The sequence below is a fragment of the Saimiri boliviensis genome, chromosome 11 (genome assembly GCF_048565385.1).
Source record: "Saimiri boliviensis isolate mSaiBol1 chromosome 11, mSaiBol1.pri, whole genome shotgun sequence".
NCBI classification, from domain to species: domain Eukaryota; kingdom Metazoa; phylum Chordata; class Mammalia; order Primates; family Cebidae; genus Saimiri; species Saimiri boliviensis.
The window spans coordinates 7,698,115-7,721,960 of NC_133459.1; the positions used below are offsets into that span (position 1 = coordinate 7,698,115).

Below are 23,846 nucleotides of genomic sequence, written 5' to 3' on the forward strand. Positions count from 1 at the left end.
GCCCCAGCCAGAGCTGATTCTCTTTCTTAAACCATAGTATCAACACCTCTTGAGGCACTTTCTTCTACCTAGGACTCAGTTGCGTACATGTCTCATCTTTCCCATTAGTGAGAAAATTCATCAAGGGCACAATCTTTGTCTTGGTCATTTTATATGTCTTATTTTGCTACATCAAACTAACATTTCACTAAAGCATATAATAAAAAAAGAGGGGCAAGAATCTAAAAGTTATAAAACACAGGCTTTTATTATGCATTCATTTGAATTAGGTCTTGTTTACCTGCAACAAACACTATGTAAGAAAAGTAGGAAAGGTAATATCCCTCCCTCTCCGTCCAGCTGCCCAGGGCGCTGGTATGCCTCCTGAAAAGGCAATCACTACAGGTTCTAAGAAGTCCTTGGACACTAACTTCTTAACACATTCAGAACATTGGTTCTAAGTTGAAAAAACAAATTTAAAAATTTAAAAATTTGCACAGTTTATATGCTAAGGCAAACAAAATACGACACTCAATAGATAGAAAGATAAGCTGTATAAAACCAAGCTTATCTGAGCTGTGTGAAAAGAAGTCACTGCTTGGCTGGGCACTGTGGCTCACGCCTATAATCCCAACACTTTGGGAGGCTGAGGTGGGCGGATCACAAACTCAAGAGATTGAGACCATCCTGGGCAACATGGTGAAACCTGGTCTCTACTAAAATTACAAAATTCAGCTGGGCGTGATGGCACCAGCCTGAAGTCCCAGCTACATGGGAGGCTGAGGCAGGAGAATCATTTGAACTGGAAAGACGGAGGTTGCAGTGAGCCAAGATCGTGCCACTGCACTTCAGCCTAGTGACAGAGCAAGAGTCTGTCTCAAAAAAAGAAAGTCACTGTTCATTATCAGAACAATTATAAAATAAATATTCCAAGCATACATATAACCCAAGGCACTAAAGTTGTGAAGGGCAGGGTTGGTCTGGGTTTTTGTTTGTTTGTTTTGAGATGGAGTCTCTATCTGTCGCCCAGGCTGAAGTGCAGTGGCGCCAACTCAGCTCACTGCAACCGCCACCTCCCAGGTTCAAGCAATTCTCTGCCTCAGCCTCCCAAGTAGCTGGGACAACAAGCACCCACCAGCAAACCCAGCTAATTTTTGTATTTTTAGTAGAGATGGGGTTTCACCATCTTGGCCAGGCTGGTCTTGAACTCCTGACCTCATGATCCACCCATCTCAGCCTCCCCAAGTGCTGAGAGTACAGGTGTGAGCCACCGCACACGTCCTGGTTTTTTGTTTTTTGAGACGGAGTCTCACCCTGTTACCCAGACTGAAGTGCAGTGGCTGAATCATGGCTCACTGCAGACTTGACCTCCCAGGATAAATCAATTCTCCCTCCTCAGCATCCCGAGTAGCGAAGACTGCAGGTGCACATCACCACATCTGGCTTTTTATTTTATTTATTTATTGATTGATTGATTGATTGCAGAAAGTGGGTTTTGCCATGTTGTTTGGTCCCAGGCTGCTCTCCAACTCTTGGGCTCAAGTGATCTGCCCACCTCAGGCCCCCAAAGTGCTGGGATTTACAGGCATGTGCCACTATATCCAGCCAACTAAAGTTTCGTAGCATCAAAAGTGCTTAAGGATTCCACAAAGACTAAATTCTCACTAAGCCATGAAAACAAAGGTGGTAAGCCATTCCAACCAAAATATGAAAGAAATATGTAGATTTTTATAAAGCTAGATTTCTTAATATTAATAAAATATTAATAAAACTGTTCTCAATATATTAATAGAAACAAGATGTCTGCACATTTTTCCATTTATAAATGTTACAAATTAAAAGTCTCAAAGAGTTCTTTAACTATATGTGTATAATCCAAAGTGTATAACAACTTAGGAAATTTCAGTAATTATTTCTACAGTAATGAATCACGTGAAATATATATACATATATAAAGCAGATTATACTACCAAGATCAGAATATTCATATCAGAAGGCAGGCAGTTAGTTCATCTTGTTAGAAAATTTACCCAGCAATAAAAATCTGATGCCATCATTAGATCAAGGAGAATTTTAGTGAAAATTCTATACTGAATACTGAACTCAGGGAGAGGTGGCAAGTACTTACAAATAATACTGAAGGATTACAAACAATACTGTCAAATTACAAAATGTGTTAATAGTACATTACCCATTCCACTGGCATTTATGGCACAGACTGCCAGATGCAATACTGACTCTTCCCTTCTTCCAAAGTAGGAGAATCCCTAATTTCTGTATAGGCACATAGAAATTTCCAGTACTGTACAGACTACACTTTCTAGCTTCTCTTGCAGTCATGTGTGACCCTGTGATTCCGTTATAAGCGAAGAGACATAGCAGAAGCGGTATGTACAATTTCTGGGAAGTATCTTCACAAGATGGGGCCTGCCCAGCTTTTGCCTTTTCCTCCATCCTGCTGGCCAGAATGCAGAACCGAGACGAGAAAGTGGAGAAGCCACCTTTTTTTTTTTTTTTTGAGACGGAGTTTCACTCTTGTTACCCAGGCTGGAGTGCAATGGCGCGATCTCGGCTCACCGCAACCTCCGCCTCCTGGGTTCAGGCAATTCTCCTGCCTCAGCCTCCTGAGTAGCTGGGATTACAGGCACGCACCACCATGCCCAGCTAATTTTTTGTATTTTCAGTAGAGACGGGGTTTCACCATGTTGACCAGGATGGTCTCGATCTCTCGACCTCATGATCCACCCGCCTCGGTCTCCCAAAGTGCTGGGATTACAGGCTTGAGCCACTGCGCCTGGCCGCCACCTTTGACTAAAAGGAAAGAGCTACATGTTGAAGGCTGGGTCCCCTAATGAGCATGAAGTTACCATACTGGCTCAGGACTGTCTATGAGATACATGAAAGAAAGGAAACTTCTATCTTGTTTAAGCCATTGTTATTTTGGGTTTCTACCCAAATAACACTCACTGCTGAATCTAATCCTATCTAACACAAGGCAAAATTATAAAGAATACTGTATTTATTAAATTTTACTTTTTCAAATGAATTTTTTCTTTCTTTTTTTTTTTTGAGAGAGAGAGTTGCTCTGTCACCAGGCTGAAGTGCAGTGGCTCGCTGCAACCTCGGCCTCCCAGGTTCAAGAGATTCTCCTGCCTCCTGAGTAGCTGGGATTACAGGTACCTGTCACCATGCCCAGTGATTAAATAATTTCAAATACGTATTTTTTGATTACTAGGATTAAAATAAATTTATTTTGGGGGTGGGACGTGATAGCTCACACCTGTAATCCCAGCACTCTGGGAAGCTGAGGTGGGTGGATTGCCTAAGGTCAGGAGTTCCAGACCAGCCTGGCCAACATGGCTGAGATACAGGTGCTGAGATACAGGTTCTGAGATTACAGGTGCCCACCACCACATCCAGCTAATTTTTGTATTTTTAGTAAAGACAGTTTTGTTGTTTTTTTTTTCCTTTTTTTTAAGACGGGGTTTCACCATGTTGGTCAGGCTCGTCTTGAACTCCTGACCTCAGGTGATCTGCCCACCTTGGCCTCCAAAGTGCTTGGATTACAGGCATGAGTCACCACGCCTGGCCAAGATAGGTTTTTATCATGATGGGTCACTTTTCCAAATGGCAAATCTCATTTATCACATGATATCTTTCCCTAATTATGCCTTATAAAGTACTCTTATCCTTACATTTTATTGTTGAGACAGGGTCTCATCCTGTCTCCCAGGCTGAAAGCAATGGCATGATCTTGGCTCATGGAAGCCTTGACCTCCTGGACTCAAACAATCCTCCTGCCTCAGCCTCCTGAGTAGCTAGGACTACAGGCACAGGCCACCACACCTGGCTAATTTTTTATTTTTTTTTTGCAGAGATGGGGGTCTTGCTATATTGCCCAGGCTAGTCTCGTACTCCTGGCCTCAAGTGATCCTCTTGCCTTGGACTCCCAAAGCACTAGGATTACCTTTGTGAGCCACGACATCCAGGCTTATCCCTAAATTTGAAAAATACTTTGCAATTCCCTCCCAGTCCCAGGGCCTATCCTGAAAAATGTCAGAATGTAGGGCTGCTTAGGCAGATAGTCAATTATTTTTAGTTATTCCTCACAGGCCATTACATCAACCTCACTAGAGAGTTGAAGCTGGACCAACAAGATGTCTTGCTCTCTCCCTCAATCCCCTGCCTTCTTGAATCTCTCTAAGACAATACAACACTAATCTGATTGGGTCAGAGTCCACAATACTGATTGAGCCCTGTTTACAAGTATGAAGACCAATGAAGATTAAAAGTTACACAAATGTTGATTCAAGTGCAAGACAGGAAAAAAAAAAGTCACACACATGTGAGAGTTTGCATTCTTGTTCTTGCTCATTTCACTCATACACACTCTGAAAGACGTAATTGTTGGGTTTTCTGCAAAGCAATCAACCAAAGAGTTTTGTGAGACAGTGAAACTTAAGAGGATGAGAGAGCCCTTGCCTAGTCCTGGAGCTTAAGTAATATGCTCTAACTCTGTTCACCATACAAATTCACATTGGTATTTTGGCCAAAAGCCCAAATTAATAATAAACTTCTAATTTTCCACTTGCCATTCTTCTACATATATAAATCTCCTTCAGAGGCCAGGCATGGTGGGTCAAACCTGTAATCCCAGCACTTTGAGAGGCCAAGGTGGGACAATCACTTGGACCCTGAAGGTAGAGGCTACAGTGAACCGTGATCATGCACCACTGCACTCCAGAGCCTAGGCAACAGAGCAAGACCTTGTCTTAAAAAAAACAAAAACAAACAAACAAACAAACTCCCTCAGGAGCATCATCAATAAGAGGAACAGCTAAGCCATGACAGTCTGATCATTTATTAACACCCAAACTTCAAACTCTACTATTACTCTATTGACTTGATATGTAATCACCGTTTTTTTCTGAGACGGAGTAGTTTTGCTCTTGTTGCCCAGGCTGGAGTACAGTGACGTGATCTTGGCTAACCACAACCTCTGCCTCCCAGATTCAAGCGATTCTCCTGCCTCAGCCTCCCTAGTAGCTAGGATTACAGGCATGCACCACCACGCCTGCCTTTTTTTTTTTTTTTTTTTTTTTTTTTGGTAGAGATAGGGTTTCTCCATGTTGGTCAGGCTGGTCTCGAACTCCAACCTCAGGTGATCCACACACCTCCCCACCTCCCAAAGCACTGGGTTTACAGGGGTGAGCCACCACACCTGGCCAATCACATACTGTTTTTTTCAGCATTTCCTATATTCAAGGAATGGCAAAAATTTTACAATTGGTTCCTCAGAGAAAACTTAATTCAAACTGTCTAGAGTTCACCCATTGTCTCCTGCAGACCTCCTGGTTGAGTATTACAAATAACAAAGAGAACATACTGGAAACCTAGATCTCTGGATGATAGTAACAGTAATAATAAAAATAGGCTAGCCAGCCCAGTGGCTCAAGCCTGTAATCCCAACACTTTGGGAGGCCGAGGCGGGTGGATCACGAGGTCAAGAGATCAAGACCATCCTGGTCAACATGGTGAAACCCCATCTCTACTAAAAATACAAAAAATTAGCTGGGCATGGTGGCGCGTGCCTGTAATCCCAGCTACTCAGGAGCCTGAGGCAGGAGAATTTCCTGAACCCAGGAGGCGGAGGTTGCGGTGAGCCGAGATCGCGCCATTGCACTCCAGCCTGGGTAACAAGAGCAAAAACTCCATCTCAAAAAAAAAAAATAGGCTAATATTTATTGAGCACTTACTATGTGCCAGGGACTTTCTAAAATACTTTACATGAATTAATTACTTTGGGTCTCACAACAAACCCATGAGTATTATTATTATTTCTATTTTACAGATGAGGAAACTGAGACCCAGAAAGGTAAATAACCTGCCCAAAGTCAGAGTTAATAAGCAGTAGGCAACTTTTCTGCAATAGCACAACAGTTAATGGTGGACAAATACTACAGCTTGGTAAGTTCTGGAACTTAGGGCCAAAAAGATATCCAAGGAGGCAAAAGGCAACACAGATCCAGATCTCAACAGAAGGATTTTCAAACTTCTAAGCTGGAGCAAATTGGTGCTAAAGAAAGTAATGAGAAGGCCAGGCGCGGTGGCTCATGCCTGTAACCCCAACACTTTGGGAGGCCAAGGCGGGTGGATCACAAGGTCAGGAATTCAAAACCAGCCTGACCAACATGGTGAAATCCTGTCTCAACTAAAAATACAAAAATTAGCTGGGCGTGGTAGCACCTGCCGGTAATCCCAGCTACTCAGGAGGCTGAGGCAGGAGGAATTGCTTGAACTGGGGAGGCGGAGGTTGCAGTGAGCTGAGATCATGCCATTGCACTCCAGCCTGGGCAACAGAGCAAGACTCTGTCTCAAAAAGAAACAAAAAAGAAAGCAATTAGGAAGAAGTTAATGGATAGAATCATGAGGAACATCAACATTTAACATAAAGTCAGCACATTTTAGGTCAAAATGATATAAATAGGGTAGTAATTTTATATATTACATATATATAACATATATTATAAATCAAAATACATAATCATTATACCTACTCCATGGGAACTAGAAAATAATTTAACTACAATTCCTACAGGTTTATGGTAGCATCTCTGTTGGCCATAGCTAAGATTTTTCATGCTAAATCCTTAGGCAAGAACACAACCTGTAATACCGTTCCTAAGAGAGAAAATAATCTGCTTTAAGATCTATCTTCAGACGTGCTTTCCAGGGAACAGTTGTGAAAAGAAAGTCAGCCTGGCCAGGCGCAGTGGCTCAAGCCTGTAATCCCAGCATTTTGGGAGGCCGAGGCGGGTGGATCACAAGGTCAAGAGATCGAGACCATCCTGGTCAACATGGTGAAACCCCGTCTCTACTAAAAATACAAAAAATTAGCTGGGTATGGTGGCGCATGCCTATAATCCCAGCTACTCAGGAGGCTGAGGCAGGAGAATTGCCTGAACCCAGGAGGCGGAGGTTGCGGTGAGCCAAGATCACGCCATTATACTACAGCCTGGGTATCCAGAGTGAAACTCCGTCTCAAAAAAAAAAAAAAAAAAAAGTCAGCTTAAATAGATGGACCATATTTCAATGATCCTAAAACTAATAATGTCTGTTTTACATTTGTTTATCACTGGAATTAGGAAAGGTCTCACAGAGTTTAATTGGCAGCATTTTTTCATTCTTAGCAGTACATAACATAATAATGCATTTTACAAATGATAGCATCTCAGAGTCAAAAATAAAATGTGTTTTTCAGAATACATCTAATTCTACCTGTGAGCACAAATACTGGTATAGTCAAAGGAAAACTTTCTGCCTTCAAGAGGTGTATAATCTAATAAAGAGAACATAATTAGCTCTAAAATATAAATGGAAATAATAAACATTAATACAAGATATGAAGTGATCAAATGAATGATCAGGTTAAAGAACCGAAGGAAAGGTATTTAAGTGGTAGTAAATAAAAATGGCCAAACCAAAAAAACTTCAGGCACTATGTCCTGAGCACAGGTTTTTGTTTTTGTTTTGAGATAGGGTCTCACTCTGTTGCCCAAGCTGTAGCACAGTGGTGCAATCTCTGCTCACTGTAACCTCTGCCTCCTGGGTTTAAGCAATTCTCCTGCCTCAGCCTCCCAAGTATCTGGGAATATGGCATGTGCCACCACACCTGGCTAAATTTCTGGTCTCGAACTCCTGACCTCAGGTGATCTGCCTGCGTTGGGCCTCCCAAAGTGCTGGGATTACAGGCATGAGTCACTGCACCTGGCCATGAGCACAGTTTTAAATGAAACAGATTAAACATGATGTAAAAACAGAAAGAAGGTAGAAAATAAAGGCTATCTCAGCATAGACAGAGAAGATGAATAACGTGAGATTTTGGTCACATCACTCTCCTCTAAGAATCAGCAACTATGTTCCAGTGAAAGCAAAGTACGTTTCAAGGTATTACTAACTAACTAATCAAGGGGAAAACATTTTTTAAATGTCACTTCTCTCTCCTTTGAACTACTATGGCAGTTTTAAAATAAATCCAGGCTGGGATTGGTGGCTCATGCCTGTAATCCCAATGCTGGGAGGCCAAGGCAGGAAGATGACTCAGCCCAGGAGTTTTAGACCAACCTGGGCAACAACCATCTCTACAAGAACAAAAAATTTCTTAGTCAGTTGTAGTGTCATACTCCGGTAGTCTCAGCTACTACTCAAGAGGCTGAGATGGGGGGATAACTTAAGCCTGGTAGGTCAAGGTTGCAGTAAGCTGTGATCACGCCACTGCACTCCAGCCTGGGGTGGACAGAGCGAGACCCTATCTCAAAAATAATTAATTAGCTAATTAATTAAATTTAATAAATCTACAAATCATTTGATACTCCTCCCTTCAAAAAATAAAATAAATATTTTTAATGTTTTGTTTTGTTTTGTGACACACAGTCTCACTGTCTCCCAGGCTGGAGTGCAATGGCATGATCTCGGCTCACTGCAACCTCCACCTCCTGGGTTCAAGGAATTCTTTTGTCTCAGCCTCCTGAGTCACTGGAATTACAGGCATCCACCATCATGACCAGCTAATTTTTGTATTTTTGTAGAGATGGCTGAGTACAAGTTGTGACCATGAAGTCTCCTGAAGGTTTCACCATGTTGGCCAGGCTGGTCTTGAACTCCTATCTCAGGTGATCCGCCCTCATCCTCCTAAAGTGCTGGTATTACAGGCATGAGCCACCGTGCCCAGCCTAAAGGTTTTTTTTAATAAAATAAATCCAGACATGGTGGCTCACGTCTGTAATCCCAACACTTTGGGACACCAAGGTGGGTAGATCACTAGAGCTGAGAAGTTCAAAACTAGCCTGGGCAACATGGCAAAACTCCATTTCTACAAAAAATACAAAAATCAGCTGGGTGTAGTGGCACACGCCTATAGTTCCAGGTACTCAGGAGGCCAAAGCAGGAGGATCATTTGAGCCCCGGAGGTCCAGGCTGCAGTCAGCAGAGATTGCACAACTGGACTAGAGCCTGGATGACAGAGCAGGACCCTGCCTCAAAAAATAAAAATTAAAATAAAAAAATTAACTTTACAGGTGTATCTCAAGCTGTGTTCTATTAAACTAGACTAGTAATATCCCATGAGTATCTCAAGAGAAAGACACAGGTATTCTTGAGGTAAGGGAGAAAATAAAAAACAAAAACCCTCTATAGCATAAAACGTTTCTGAGGCTTTGAAGAGCTCATGGGAATTATAAACTTATTTCACCTCAGACACTTAAAATACTTGCAGCATATTAGTAAGCCATAAATACAGTTTGGGAAACACTGCCTTGGGTAGGCAGGTAGGTGGACAGAGTCACAGAAAATAAAGAGAAAGACAAATGTAATAAAATGATCCCACCTAACAAAAGGATCATAATTGACTACAAGTTGTGACCACGAAGTCTCTTGAAGGAAAATAAGCTGTTAGAATAAGCTATCAAAATCAACAATAGCTGCCAGGTGCAGTGGCTCACGCCTAGAATCCACTTGTGTGGACATACTTCCCCAGCAAAGCCAGGTCCTGCCAGAGAAGATTTCCAGTGCGTCCCCAGGCAGTTCACATACACAGACATATGTCCACATGCTCACCTACCCCATAAACTGTACTCACTCCACACACACTGAGTGCCTCCATCACTGTACTCCCTTGCTCTCCACCCTTGAAGTAGGAAGAGGGTCAAGAATCAGACCTTTGGCCAGGCATGGGCTCACACCTATAATCCTAGCACTTTGGGTGGCCAAGGTAGGAGGATCACTTGAGCCTAGACCAGCCCGGGCAACATAGCAGACGATCTCTATGAAAAAAAGACCAGCCTGAGCAACACAGCAGACTTGATCTCTAAGAAAAAAAAATAATTAGCCAGGTGTAGTGATGCACACCTCTAGTCCCAGCTACTCAGGAGGCCAAGGCAGGAGGATCACTTGAGCTCAAGGATTTAAGGACACCGTGAGCCATCCTCATGTCACTGCACTCCAGCTGAACAGGAGGCCAAGGCAGGAGGATCACTTGAGCCCAGGAGTTCAAGGATACAGTGAGCCATGCTCATGCCACTGCACTCCAGCCTGAACAACACAGCAAGACCCTGTCACAAAAAAAGAACCAGACTTCTGGGAGCCTAGGGGACATACATAAGTTTAATGAATGCATACGTCCTCACTCTGCTGAGCATATGCATGGCTGTGTGAGCTAGAATCAGTTTTTGGAGGAGTTCTGTGCCCTGCTGCTTTAGGACTGTCTAAAAACGCAACACAGCCATGCTTCCTCACAAGCTCTCTTTTAAGGTTAGTCCAGGCCAGTAACATAAATACTGTCCCTTAAGGGTAGAATCTTTATTGCTACACACAGCCTGGACACTAATATAATAGAACCATGACAGTAGGGTATGGCGCACAAACTCCTCCTGCTGAGGAGGCAACAAGGCATCTGGTCGCTAAAGCTGGGTGGGATCCATACCCCTGACAGTATTCCAGTGTGTATGAAGCACTGCAGATTTGGGGTTTCTGATCTTAGGTGAGGCCTGACTCATATGGCTTAAATTTCTGTTCTACTTTTCCCCAACTTGAGATGACTTGGAAGACTTTCTGTCCCTTGCAACCAAAAACAGCCTAGTCCTTAAAAGTTATGCACGGCCAGGCACAGTGGCTCACGCCTGTAATCCCAGCACTTTGGGAGGCCGAGGCAGGAGGATCACGAGGTCAGGAGTTTGAGACCAGCCTAACCAACATGGTGAAACCCCATCTCTACTAAAACTACAAAAATTAGCAGGGTGTGGTGGCACACACCTGTAATCCCAGCTACTCAGGAGGCTGAGGCAGGAGAAGTGCTTGAACCCAGGAGGCAGAGGTTGCAATGAGCTGAGATCATGCTACTGCACTCCAGCCTGGGCAACAGAGCAAGACTCCATAGCAAAAAACTAAAAATAAGAAAGTCATGTATACAACTACTTTAAAATTAAGATATAACCCATGACTTTGACTTCTGATGCAAAAACCCAAGACCTATAGGCTATGAGGATTCCTCAAATACCAAGTCATTTATGAATTAGAGGTCACATCATTTTGTAACCTAACCATATAAGGAAAATTTTCAGTTAAATATATTGCTCACACTTGCTGCCATACTGGCAAATTCTACCAATTAAAAATATGCCATGCACAGTGGCTCACACCAGTAATCCTAGTACTTTGGGAAGCCGAGACGGACAGATCACTCGAGGTCAGGAGATCGAGGCCAGCCTGGCCAACATGGTGAAACCCCATCTCTACTAAAAATACAAAAATTAGCCAGGCATGGTGGCACATGTCTGTAATCCTACTCGGGAGGCTGAGGCAGAAGAATCGCTTGAACTGGAGAGGTGAGTCTGCATTGAACCGAGATTGTGCCATTGCACTCCAGCTTGGAAGACAGAGCAAGACTCTGTCTCAAAAAATAATAATAATAATAATAATAATAATAATTTTACACTGGCACAAACAGGCCACTTACCAAAAAAAGCATATTAACTGTACTCTCTGACCTAGTTACCTAATGTACGACACACAGTACATCTTATATTATCACTTGGCACATAAAGTTAGCCATACAAATCACAATTCCAACCCAAACTCAAAGCTAGTAAATATATTTAGTATTTGAGCTTGAGTTATTTGTGTTCAAATGTTCATTAAATTGGCCTATGCAATCTTAACAACATTCTAACACATATTTAAATTCCCGTTTCTCCTCTATTATTTAAACACACACACACGAAAACCATAACTCTGTTAAACAAGAAACCAAGCATAAGCCAACAGGCTCAGCAAAACCACACTTAAATAGGACAAGGAAAGCTTCAACTTCAGAATAATTATCAGGATACCAATCACTTAAGTATGATTCAAGAGGAATTTCTGGTTGTAAAAAAAAGAAATCCTGTGATTACTAGAGCACAGCATTATCAGAAACTGATTATGTAAAACAATAGTTTTCTTTCAGGATGTGTATGTGTGTGTAATGAAGTTCGCAGCTAGGTTACACTAATGACTCACTTAAACATTTGAATTTTGTGCTATCTTAACCTTTAAATCAACTGCAAAAGTAGTTTAATAGGAAAGAATACTACTCCCAAAAGAACTTGGTATATACAACTTATTTTACTACTTAAATGTTTTTTTTAATCGCTGAGATTTGAAACTGATTTTTAAGTAATGAATACTTACTAAATCTATAATATTCAGCATATACAGGTTTTTAGAAGGGCACAGATTATTACATGTGTGTTTTTATAGCACCTGGCACATTTCTGTTCAGTATCTGTTCAGTATTACACATAATTATTGTAGGACCTGACAGTGTTTACAATCCAATTTTTTTCTTTTTTGAGAAAGAGTCTTGCTCTGTCGCCCAGGCTAGGCAGTGGCATGATCTCAGCTCCCTGTAATCTCCACCTCTGGGTTCAAGCAATTCTTGTGCCTCAGCCTTCGAAGTAGCTGAGATTACAAGCACATGCCACATCACCAGGCTAATTTTTGGTTTTAGGGTTTTTGTTTTTGTTTTTTTGTTTTTGAGACAGAGTCTTGCTTTTGTCACCCAGGCTACAGGGCAATGGTGTGATCTCGGCTCGCTGCCACCTCTGCCTCCCCGGTTCAAGCAATTCTCCTGTCTCAGCCTCCCAAGTAGCTGGGACTACAGGTGCCCACCACCAATCCCAGCTAATTTTTTTTTGAATTTTTAGTAGAGACCGGGTTTCACCATATTGGTCAGGCTGGTCTCAAAATCCCGACCTCAGGTGATCTGCCATCTCGGCCTTCCAAAGTGCTGGGATTACAGGCATAAATCACTGCGCCCAGGCTACTGTCCTATTTTTTTTTTTTTTAACTTTTTTTACTGACCAGTAAATCAAAGTTGAAAAGGTAACTGGTACATTTTATTTCTTGATTTGGATTACCTTTTTGTTGTAAATCGGTTCTCAGTTCCAGTTTCCTTGTGACAAAACAGTGATAGAGAATGTATTGAACTGAAATTCCCTGAATCCATTCCCACTGAGAAAATAATACATTTGAACTGTTCACATTTCACTGTAAAAGATACACAACTGCCGGGCGCGGTGGCTCAAGCCTGTAATCCCAGCACTTTGGGAGGCCGAGGCGGATGGATCACGAGGTCAAGAGATCGAGACCATCCTGGTCAACAAGGTGAAACCCCGTCTCTACTAAAAATACAAAAAATTAGCTGGGCATGTTGGTGCCTGCCTGTAATCCCAGCTGCTCAGGAGGCTGAGGCAGGAGAATTGCCTGAACCCAGAAGGCGGAGGTTGCGGTGAGCCAAGATCGCGCCATTGCACTCCAGCCTGGGTAACAAGAGCAAAACTCCATCTCAAAAAAAAAAAAAAAAAAGATACACAACTTTAGAGATTACTCTTTAAGTTTTGAAAGTAAAGTGAATCAGAAGTCACAGTCCTAGAAGCAGTCTAGAACAGATGTTTATCCTATACACCCAGTCCCCTTTACCACTGCAAACCTCTCTAATAGTTCATTACATTAGAACAACTGAGATGGAATAGGATTTGTGAAAATAAAAATCCTTTGAGACATTTGTTAAGCAGATTATCTCTGAAACTGCACCCAGTTTATAAGCCTGTGGGCAGCAATTCGACCCTCTTCTATGTTCATCTGTGTACACCCTCATTTCACATTTCCTCTGGCTTCCAATTTTAATTTTTTTATCTAATCCATTGAGTAAGTCACTCTATCAGATTTTACGTTTATATGACTACTGAAAACACTTCTGCAATGCGAGACTACTACATATGCAAAATTGCTGATTTTAGTGAGATTTCTCTCTCTCAACTCCTCCTCTACTCCTCTACCTGGGTTAAATCCCCAGAAAAATCTCTGTATAGTGCTACAATTTTACTTTCCCTAGAGTAGGTTTCTTTGACTTATTAATGATGCTAAAAACTTTTTTAAAAGACTGCTGGTGTATATAGTTTCCAACATTGAGAGCAGAAATAAACCCTCTTAATATTTCAAGAGAAATTATATTTCTCATAAAAGATGAAAAGGTATCAATTCAAAGGAGTCCTGGGAAGTCATAAAGTGTAAATACTTCTGGTAACAGAACAAATTAATGCCGAGGTACAACCAATAACATAATAATGCCTCAATGCATCCGTGTCTGTCAAAGGACATCTGTATTAGCAGCTCGGGGAAGTGGCATTTGCAGAAAGGCACAACAACTGCGCTTAAAGGAAAATCATTAAGCCTCAGCCGTTAATCCCCTCCCCCATCCTCTTCGTCTGGATCTTTCCAAGCAATTAACCAGTAGAAGGTGCTATTCTGCAACCCACATGTATTCACAACAACCTCCATCCTTGGGCCACAGCTGGGTTTACCCCAGGTGGACTCAGCCTATTCCCTGCCCAGTATTCAAAGGAGCCCCCTAAACAGAAAATCAGATCTTTTCTTACAACCCTTATTTACAAAAACAACACTGACAGCTCAACTGCCAGCAAACGTGACCATCAAACCATCACACCACTAACAACATGCAAACATCATCTTGCTAAATATTCACCTCAATACAATCTTTATCATATTAACCAATACAATCTATTTCTACCTAGAAAGACTCTGCTCACATTTACTACTAAGTGTCAAGTGAACAAATCACTGTTCCCAACAAAATCAGGGGCAATGAGAAATATGAAAGCAGTGAGAGCTGAACATAAGGCCACAACATATAAAGAGAAATTTCATCTTTACATATACAAAAAAGAAAGAGCAGCAGAAATCAGGTCTGCAAAGGGAAGAAAGGGAGGCAGAGAGGAGTCTCTGAACATGTTTTGGGGTGTCCTTTAGTTTCCAATGTACTCTTCTGCCTCACAAGGTTGCAAAAAGGCCAGGCATGAGATGGGTGGAAGAAAGCAGAAACAGAAAAGCACCCTCCCTTCCCCCATCCTTCTCTCTTCTCTCCCAAAAAGAGCTGTGTTTGTCTGTGCAAACCTAGTCCCAAATATGGGAGAGAGAGAATGAATGTGTGTATGGAAGAACAATGAGCCCTCAGCCTGGTATTGTGTGTGTGTGTGTGTGTGTGTGTGTGTGTGTATGCGTGTGTGTGTGCGTGTGTGTGTCTGCCTCTGCCTCTTTTCCCTTCGACCTCAACAACAACAGGGAGAGCTGGAAGCCAGCCTTCCACCCATCCTAGACCACCAAAATCAAAACTGGTTGATAATTCACAGTAGTATTAACTCAGCAAGAAAATCCATGGAACCAAATATCAACCCAAAGATGATTTTATTATTGTATAGATCCAGGCTCTCTTCCCTCCCCCAACAGACTGAGACTAAAGAGACCAGTGTACACTAGACAAAAAGGTCTCTCTTTAAATGGAAAGCAATTATGAAAACTGTTTCAAATCTTAGGTGCATTAATTCCTGCTACATTAAAATGTCTGTTTTGTAATTCACCAAGTTTATCCTCTTACTAGTTATCTTTTTTTGTGTTTAAAAAATTGCTTTGAAGAAGGCTATTTCAGGATTCATACAAAACTACTTTCTAAATGTACCTTAAAATAGCAACACATACTGAAACATTTAAAGCACCCAGTTTCTCAAGGACACATTTTGCTTAAATCAATGTTTGAAGTCTGTAATCCAGAAAAATTGTAAGCAAACCTTGGAAAAGAGACAGAGGAAAATGACAATTCAACAATGAATCATTTTGTTTTCCTTTCAACAACTTCTCAAGCAACCAGTTTCAAAGGAAACCTGCAATACGTCCCCCCAACCAACAGACACACATACACACATCACCCCGTGTCAAACTATGAATCTTTCCATCACCTTAAAAATTAATAATAAATTGAAGCCACCCTCCTTCAGAGAGCAGAACTAAAACAGAATAGTAAGAATTCTATTCTGCTGCAAGTGACTCTGGGTTTCATAATTTTCTAATCACATACAGCTGAGAACCAGAGATTGGGCGCACAAAGAGGAAATCTTCCCCCTAATGAGAAAATGATACTTTTTAATAAGAAAGTCCTCCGCCCCCCCCCGACACCCCCAAATCCTCAAACATCCAAGAAATTTACAGTTTCAGTCCTGGACTTCCTTCCCTCCTAGTTTCAGCCAGTCATTTAGTCACATGAAATAGTTTAACCTCAAACAACTACAACAAGAGCATGAATAAGAGGCCAAGAGAGAGCAGGGGTCAGAAGGCACGCAGGACGGTCACCTGGCCTGGACACGACCAAAGAGGTGCCCTGCCCTCGCCCGGCTCCCCTCGAGGTCGGCTTCGACCCCAGCCTTTTCTTCCTGCCTCCCCCCGGGCTAGTGACTGCTTTCACGGCCGACCCTCTCTGACCCACCAGGACGAGCGGCCAGAAAAGAAAGCACACGACCCGGCGCGGGCAAGTTGGAGACTTACCTTCCCCTAAAGCGCTACACCATCAATAGAGAGGTGTTCGCGGCCCAGCTCCGGGGAAAGTGGCGGGCACGGGGCGGGAGGCCGCGGGGAGGCTGCGGGGCCGCGGGGCGCAGGGCCGAGAGGGGCGGCCCGCGGGGAGGCGACGCGGAGGGACTGCGGGGGCTTCCCTGCCGTGACCTTTCCTGCGACTTCACACTAGGCTCCCTGCTCCTCGGTAGGGCAGATCTTTCAGACGCGAGAGCCCAGGATCATGTCTGGTTTTGTTTTCCGAGGGCCAGGGGGCTCCCTGAGGATGATGGTGATTTTCTTTTTTTTTTTTTTTTTTTTTTCCTCAACTAGGAGAGAAAATGAGGCAGAGACGATGTGGGGAGCCAGAGAGGGGAAGAGGAGGGGGGAGGAGGCGGGGACCGAGGCCCAGCAGGGCGAGCGTCTCGGGGCGTGCGGGAGGCTGAGGAGGATCCGGAGCGCGAGGGGCGGCTCGCGAGCGTCTGTGGGAGCAGCGGCACCTCCGCGATGGTGGCGGAGCCGCGACGGAGCTGCTGCACCGACCCGCCACCCACTCCCCGCTCGGGCCCGGCCCACCTCGCAGTATCGCGCCTCCCCATTGGCTCAGCGCGGCGTGACGCGCCCGGGTGTCCGGCCAGTGGGAGGTGGAGGGCGGGCGGAGGAGGCGGGATCTTTTTCCTTTTTTTTTTTTTTTTTTTTTTTTTTTTAATCTTTTTAATAAAATGAGCAGAGGAAAAGACGGGGAGAGGCCGAGACTTGACGACGCCGCGGGCCGGGGTTCCAGGGCGCGCGCTGCAGGCGGCGGCGGCCCGGGGCGGTGGGCTGGGCTCCTGCCAGGGGCACCTCTTTGTGAGAGTGCTAGGCCAGCCCTCCTCCGCCGCCCCCTACGCTACGGGACAGTCCCCCACGCCCACCCGGGCGGGGCCGGGCTAGCGGGGCGGGCAGGTCCCGGGTCGGGGGGGCGGGAGTCAGGTTGCTCCTGCTGTTACCCAGGTCTTAATTGGCCTTTTCAGTCATTAGGACTCAGATCCATGTTCCTGGGGGCTACAGAGTGGGTGTAAACGACTGGTTTATGGACTCTCGAAATCCTGATGAGCAGCTCATAATATTTTTCAACTAGTGTACATGACAAAAGATGAATTAAGAAAGATAAATAAAAGTGGTAAGTCGCACTGCTTATTTGAAAGGAATAAAAAGTGTCATCAAGGCATAAAGGAGAGACTGTACAGGTACAGAAGGGATTTTAGAAAAAGCAGTGTACAACTCTATAGGGTAAGTGTGAAAAAAATCTAAAAAAGAGGAAAAGGCCAAAACATCACCTTTTTCTTTGAAGAATAAAGTATTGTATCCCACTTCCCAAAAGCCTGATAATCCCAGGGTCTATGATGCTGTAAAGGGAGTAGGGGCAGGCCAAATGATCATATTCTAGTTAATATCATTTATAGGATTGAGAGGTTTGGACATTTCAATTATGATTAGTTTTTGAAATGCATGTCATGTTTATTGAGTTCTTTCACAGAGCCTGGCACGAATCCAGGGTGAATCATCAACCTATTGTTGGTTTGTTAATATTCTATAAAAGCTTATTCGTGTCCTTATACCATATATTCTTCCCGAAGGAGTTAAGGTCAGTATAAAATAGAATAATTAAGGGATAGAAAACGTTGCACAAAATAATTCACTCATCTATTTCAAATAAAGTGATAGTTTTCTCCTTGGAATATCTATTCAGATTACTATTTCCACATTCAGTGGTTTCTTTAAAATAATTTGGACTAACAGATACTATGGGAACATGGCCCAAGAGATCTAAAAAATAAAAGAAAAAAGAAAGAGATAGATCCTTGCAATCACCTTTCTGAGTAACTTTCAGCAAAAAAAAAAAAAAAAAAATCCTCTTTGCTGGAATTATGAAATGGGGAAACTAGTTAATATCTCTTTATGTATCTGATAATGGAGAACTGAATTTTAAAACCTAATAAATTCAATAAAGTACTTCAACATTCTAGATATGGATAGGACTATTTTTCCTGTTAGGAAATGATGAGGGATAAAGTATATCAGTTAGATGGCTTCAGTTTCCATCAAAATCTCTATCTACAGGAGCATTAGTTCTTTTTTCTTGTTTTTTGAGACAGTCTCGCTCTGTTGCCCAGGGTGAAATGCAGTGGCGGGATATCAGCTCCCCACAACTTCCACCTCCTGGGTTGGAGTAATTTTCCCTCAGCCTTCTGAGTACCTGGAATTACAGGCGTGCGCCGCCACGCCCAGCTAATTTTTGTAATTTTAGTAGAGATGGGGTTTCACCATGTTTCCCAGACTGGTCTCGAACTTACAGGAGTGTTATTTCTAATAAAGGTTCAGCTCTGTGATGGACAGATGGACAATGCACAGCCATCCAGCAGGGAGAAGAAAGGCTCTCCACGTTAGAAAATCACATTTACTATGGTGTTAGGGATTGACTGTCATTTTCATTTATCCATAAAAATGTAAATTTAGGCCGGGCGCGGTGGCTCAAGCCTGTAATCCCAGCACTTTGGGAGGCCGAGGCGGGTGAATCACGAGGTCGAGAGATCGAGACCATCCTGGTCAACATGGTGAAACCCCGTCTCTACTAAAAATACAAAAAATTAGCTGGGCATGGTGGCACGTGCCTGTAATCCCAGCTACTCGGGAGGCTGAGGCAGGAGAATTGCCTGAACCCAGGAGGCGGAGGTTGCGGTGAGCCGAGATCTCGCCATTGCACTCCAGCCTGGGTAACAAGAGCGAAACTCCGTCTCAAAAAAAAAAAAAAAAAAAAGTAAATTTAGAAGTCTAGAAATACCACGTAATTACAAAAACATAATATATGGTATCAGACCACAAAATTAGCAAACTAAACCTATGTAACTGTCACAGTCCCATGCAAGAATTGTGGTCCAGCTGGAAAGTACTGGACCTCCTTCCAAGGATCCGAGAAGCTGATAATGTAGTAACATAATCTTCATAATAAAAACAACCATTAAACTTGATTGAAAGCTTATGATGTCCCCAGTGCCCTAAGAAATGTGTTACATTCTTTAGCCCACTTTTTCTCCCCATGAAGTATAGTATTATCATCTCCATTTTAAAAGTCAAGGAACTAGGGCTTAAGGAAGTTAAATAGCTGAAAAAATACCAAGTGGGATTTTTTTCCCATTATTACATTTGTTAACGTTTCCTTATTCTCTTTCCAGCAATATATATATATATATATATATATATATATATATATATATATTTTTTTTTTTTTTTTTTTTTAGACGGAGTTTCGCTCTTGTTACCCAGGCTGGAGTGCAATGGCGCGATCTTGGCTCACTGCAACCTCCGCCTCCTGGGTTCAAGCAATTCTCCTGCCTCAGCCTCCTGAGTAGCTGGGATTACAGGCACGTGCCAACATGCCCAGCTAAATTTTTGTGTTTTTAGTAGAGACGGGGTTTCGCCACGTTGACCAGGTTGGTCTCGATCTCTTGACCTCGTGATCCACCCGCCTCGGCCTCCCAAAGTGCTGGGATTACAGGCTTGAGCCACCGCGCCCGGCCCTCCGCAATATTTTTTAAATGGGGTGAATAAAGTACTTATTGAATCTGAAAACATCAAGGACTTTTGTTAGTTATTTTATGTATCTTTCTACAAGTAAGAAGTATGTTTTTTAAAAAATATATAGAGATCACATCAGAGCTGTATTAAAAGAAGATGTTTAATAAATGCTTTTGGGACAAGATAGCTATATGGGAAAACAAAAACAACACACACAGCCAGATTCGTATACTCCTGACACGCCCCACCACCAAAATCACTGGTGGATTTTTAAATTTTTTTTTAATTCTTTTTTTTTTTTTTTTTTTGAGACGGAGTTTCGCTCTTTTTACCCAGGCTGGAGTGCAATGGCGCGATCTCGGCTCACCGCAACCTCGGCCTCCTGGGTTCAGGCAATTCTCCTGCCTCAGCCTCCTGAGTAGCTGGGATTACAGGCACGTGCCACCATGCCCAGCTAGTTTTTTGTATTTTTAGTAGAGACGGGGTTTCACCATGTTGACCAGGATGGTCTCGATCTCTCGACCTCGTGATCCACCCGCCTCGGCCTCCCAAAGTGCTGGGATTACAGGCTTGAGCCACTGCGCCCGGCTTTTTTTTTTTTTTTTTTTTTTTTTTTTGGAGCCCAGGAATTTGAGACTACTCATGGCAACATAATGAGAACCCCACCTCTACAAAAAAAATTTTAAAAATTAGTTGAGTGTGGGTTAGAGCGTCACGGTGAGGAAGGCAGGGAGGGCAGGTGCGAAAGCAGTGCTGGAGTCGTGTGTTTTGGCTGCGCACGATCCTGCGTGGATCAGGAGGTGGTGCTGTGAACAGCCTCAAGGAGACTATAAGAAAAGAAAACAGAAGCCATGTTTCGAAGACCCGTATTACAGGTACTTCATCGGTTTGTAAGACATGCGTCCGAAACAGCTGCCGGTTTGGTTCTTCAAAGATCCCTGAATCGTGTGCAGTTACTTGGGCGAGTGGGTCAGGACCCTGTCTTGAGACAGGCGGAAGGAAAAAATTCAGTCACAATATTTTCTCTAGCAACAAAGGAGATGTGGCGATCAGGGGAAAGTGAAGTTTACCAAATGGGCGATGTCAGTCAAAAGACAATGTGGCACAGAGTATCAGTATTCCGGCCAGGCCTCAGAGATGTGGCATATCAGTATGTGAGAAAGGGGTCTCGAATTTATGTGGAAGGGAAAATAGACTATGGTGAATACATGGATAAAAATAATGTGAGGCGACAAGCAACAACAATCGTAGCTGATAATATATTTCGAGTGACCAGACAAAAGAGGAGTGGAATGGATCACCTTCTTTGGCCATCATTTGGTACAGTCTCTTCCAAGTCATTTATAATCCTTACACTTCCCAAGGACAAGAATTAAAATACTCTTTTGCATTAAAAAAAAAAATTAGTTGAGTGTGATGGTGCATGCCTGTAGTTCAGTCTACTTGTAAAGCTGAGGTGGGAGGATGGCTTGAGCCTGGAAGTTTGAGGCTGCAGTGAGTTGTGATCGCACCACTGCATTCCAACCTGGTGACAAGAGTGAGACCCTGTCTCAAAGAAAAAAAAAAAAAAAAAGCAAGTGTTGAAATACTTGTTGAAAATACATATTGAAGGCTGGGCACGGTGGCTCACGCCTGTAATCCCAGCATTCTGGGAGGCCGAGGCGGGTGGATCATGAGATCAAGAGATCGAGACCATCCTGGCCAACATGGTGAAACCCTGTCTCTACTAAAAATACAAAAAAATTAGCCGGGTGTGGTGGCACGCGCCTTGTGGTCCCAGCTACTTGGGAGGCTGAGGCGGAAGAATCGCTTGAACTCAGGAGGCGGAGAGGTTGCAGTGAGCTGAGATTACGCCACTGCCAACAGAGCAAGACCGTCTCAAAAAAAAAAAAAAAAATACGTATTGAAATACATATTTTCGTGTTGAACATACATGTTGAAAATATTTCTCCCCAGTCTGCCTGCTTCTTGCTTTGCTATGGTGTTTTTATGCCTTATAAAGATGTAAAATATTCGTGCAGTAAAATTTATTGGTGTTTTTTCCTTTACAGCGTCTGGATATCCTGCCATGTTAGAAAGAGCTTCTTCAATCCATGATGTGAAAAAGTTTTAGTATTCTTCTAATACTTTTTATTTTATTTTTTAAAATTATAAAAATTGGCATAGACAAAAGGATATACATTATGTGTACATAGGTTGAAGGGGATAATGATAAAATAAACACCAGTAAACGCAACCTAAAAAATTGTGGTTTCGTGGTTTCACTTTTTTTAAAACTTATTTTCATTGTTTTTATAGACGAGGACATGCTGTGTTGCCAGCTGATCTCGTAGGAGGGCTTAAGCCACCCTCCCACGTCAGGCTCTCGGTAGCTGCAACTACAGGCACCTGTCGCAATTCCCAGCTTATTAGTTTCACTTTCTTACATTAAAAAAATTCTGGGCTGGGCACAGTGGTTTAAGTTTGTAATCTCCGAATTTTGGGAGGTCAAAAGGGAGGATGACTTGAGGCCAGGAGTTTCAGACCAGCCTGGGCAATACAGCAAGACCCCATCTCTAAAAAATTTAAAAGATTAAAAAAAAAATCCATCTGGGGCCGGGTGGGGTCACTCACCCCTGTAATCCCAGCACTTTGGGAAGCCAAGGCAGGCAGATCACCTGAGGTCGAGAGTTTGAAACCAGCCTGACCAACATGGCAATAACCCAGCTCTGCTAAAAATACAAAAATTAACTGAGCATGGTGACGGGCGCCTGTAATTTCAGCTACTCAGGAGGCTGAGGCAGGAGAATCACTTGAGCCCAGGAGGCAGAGATTGCAGTGAGCCAAGACGGTGACATTGCACTCCAGCCTGGGTAACAGAGTAAGACTCCGTCTCAAAAAAATGAAATAAAAGAAAAATAAAGAATGAGGTAAATCTGAATTGATAAAGAATGATAGCCATAATTCAGAGTTAAATGAAAAAAGCAAGTCGTACAATCATTATGTAAAGTATAATTCTATCTGTATTTTTAAAAGGACAAATGTGTATGTGCTTCCAAAATGTCTAGAAGCATATCCTCCAAGAAACTGTACATTTTGCCGACTGGGTGTGGAAGGGGGCGTGAGGAAGGAGCAAGAGACTGACATTTGCCTTCATTCGATTCTGTTGTTTGACTTTTTTCATTTCATATCAAGCATGGATAATTCTTATAATTAAAAAAACATTCAAGTTCTTTGAACATATGGCTGGTAACTAGTCTTCATTATTCACCAGAAGTACTCAAGCTTTAGAACATGTAAATTATTTTCCCCTAAATGCCTTAAGCAGAACTAGGGTGCTTTAGCGAGCCTTGTAACAGACTGAAGCTTGTTTCTAGGCATTTTCTATGAAATTGGCTTCCAAGTTTATGTAGTGCAAATACAAGCCAATAACGAGCCTCAGCAATCTCCCATTGCACTTTTTCAGGTTGAGCTTCGAGCAGCACTTCTTCCTTCCCCACCGCTAGTTCTCTGAGCTCACCTTATTTACCCATAGCAGTTTTTCACTTTATAATTTATTGTGAATCAGAATTTCTCCCTCTCTAGTTTTTTCCCCTCGGGCCAGGTAAGTAACCCTTGGTAGCCTTTGAAAGTCCCTGCACTGAATTGGAATGGAGAAAAGGTTGATGTTTCAGGGCACAAGTGCGAGTAAATACACAGAGAGGTGAAACAGCTTTTCAAAAACAAAGAATCAAATATCAGAAACCCTATTCCTTTGTTTGGATGTGATTTATTATGGATTAGCAATTAAGATTTCCAATTCTGGCTGGGCGAGGTGGCTCACCCCTGTAATCCCAGCACTTTGGGAGGCTGGGGCAGGCAGATCACCTGAGGTCAGGAGTTTGAGACCAGCC

The 23,846-nt window shown here is 42.9% G+C and overlaps 1 protein-coding gene and 1 pseudogene across 4 annotated transcripts in view; one reads left to right on the forward strand and one right to left on the reverse strand.

The window, feature by feature from the left end:
* Window positions 1-16,984, reverse strand: part of RERE (arginine-glutamic acid dipeptide repeats) — a 484,877-nt gene extending 467,893 nt beyond the window's left edge. For 3 of the 4 annotated variants that reach the window (XM_010338545.3, XM_074380011.1, XM_010338540.3), the window contains exon 1: window positions 16,411-16,984. The gene's annotated coding sequence lies outside the window, so the exon portion shown is untranslated. The other variant, XM_010338542.3, reaches the window with a different exon arrangement.
* A 3,841-nt stretch (window positions 16,985-20,825) lies between these two features.
* On the forward strand, window positions 20,826-21,445 carry LOC101031056 (single-stranded DNA-binding protein, mitochondrial pseudogene; annotated as a pseudogene).
* The last annotated feature ends 2,401 nt before the right edge of the window (window positions 21,446-23,846 follow it).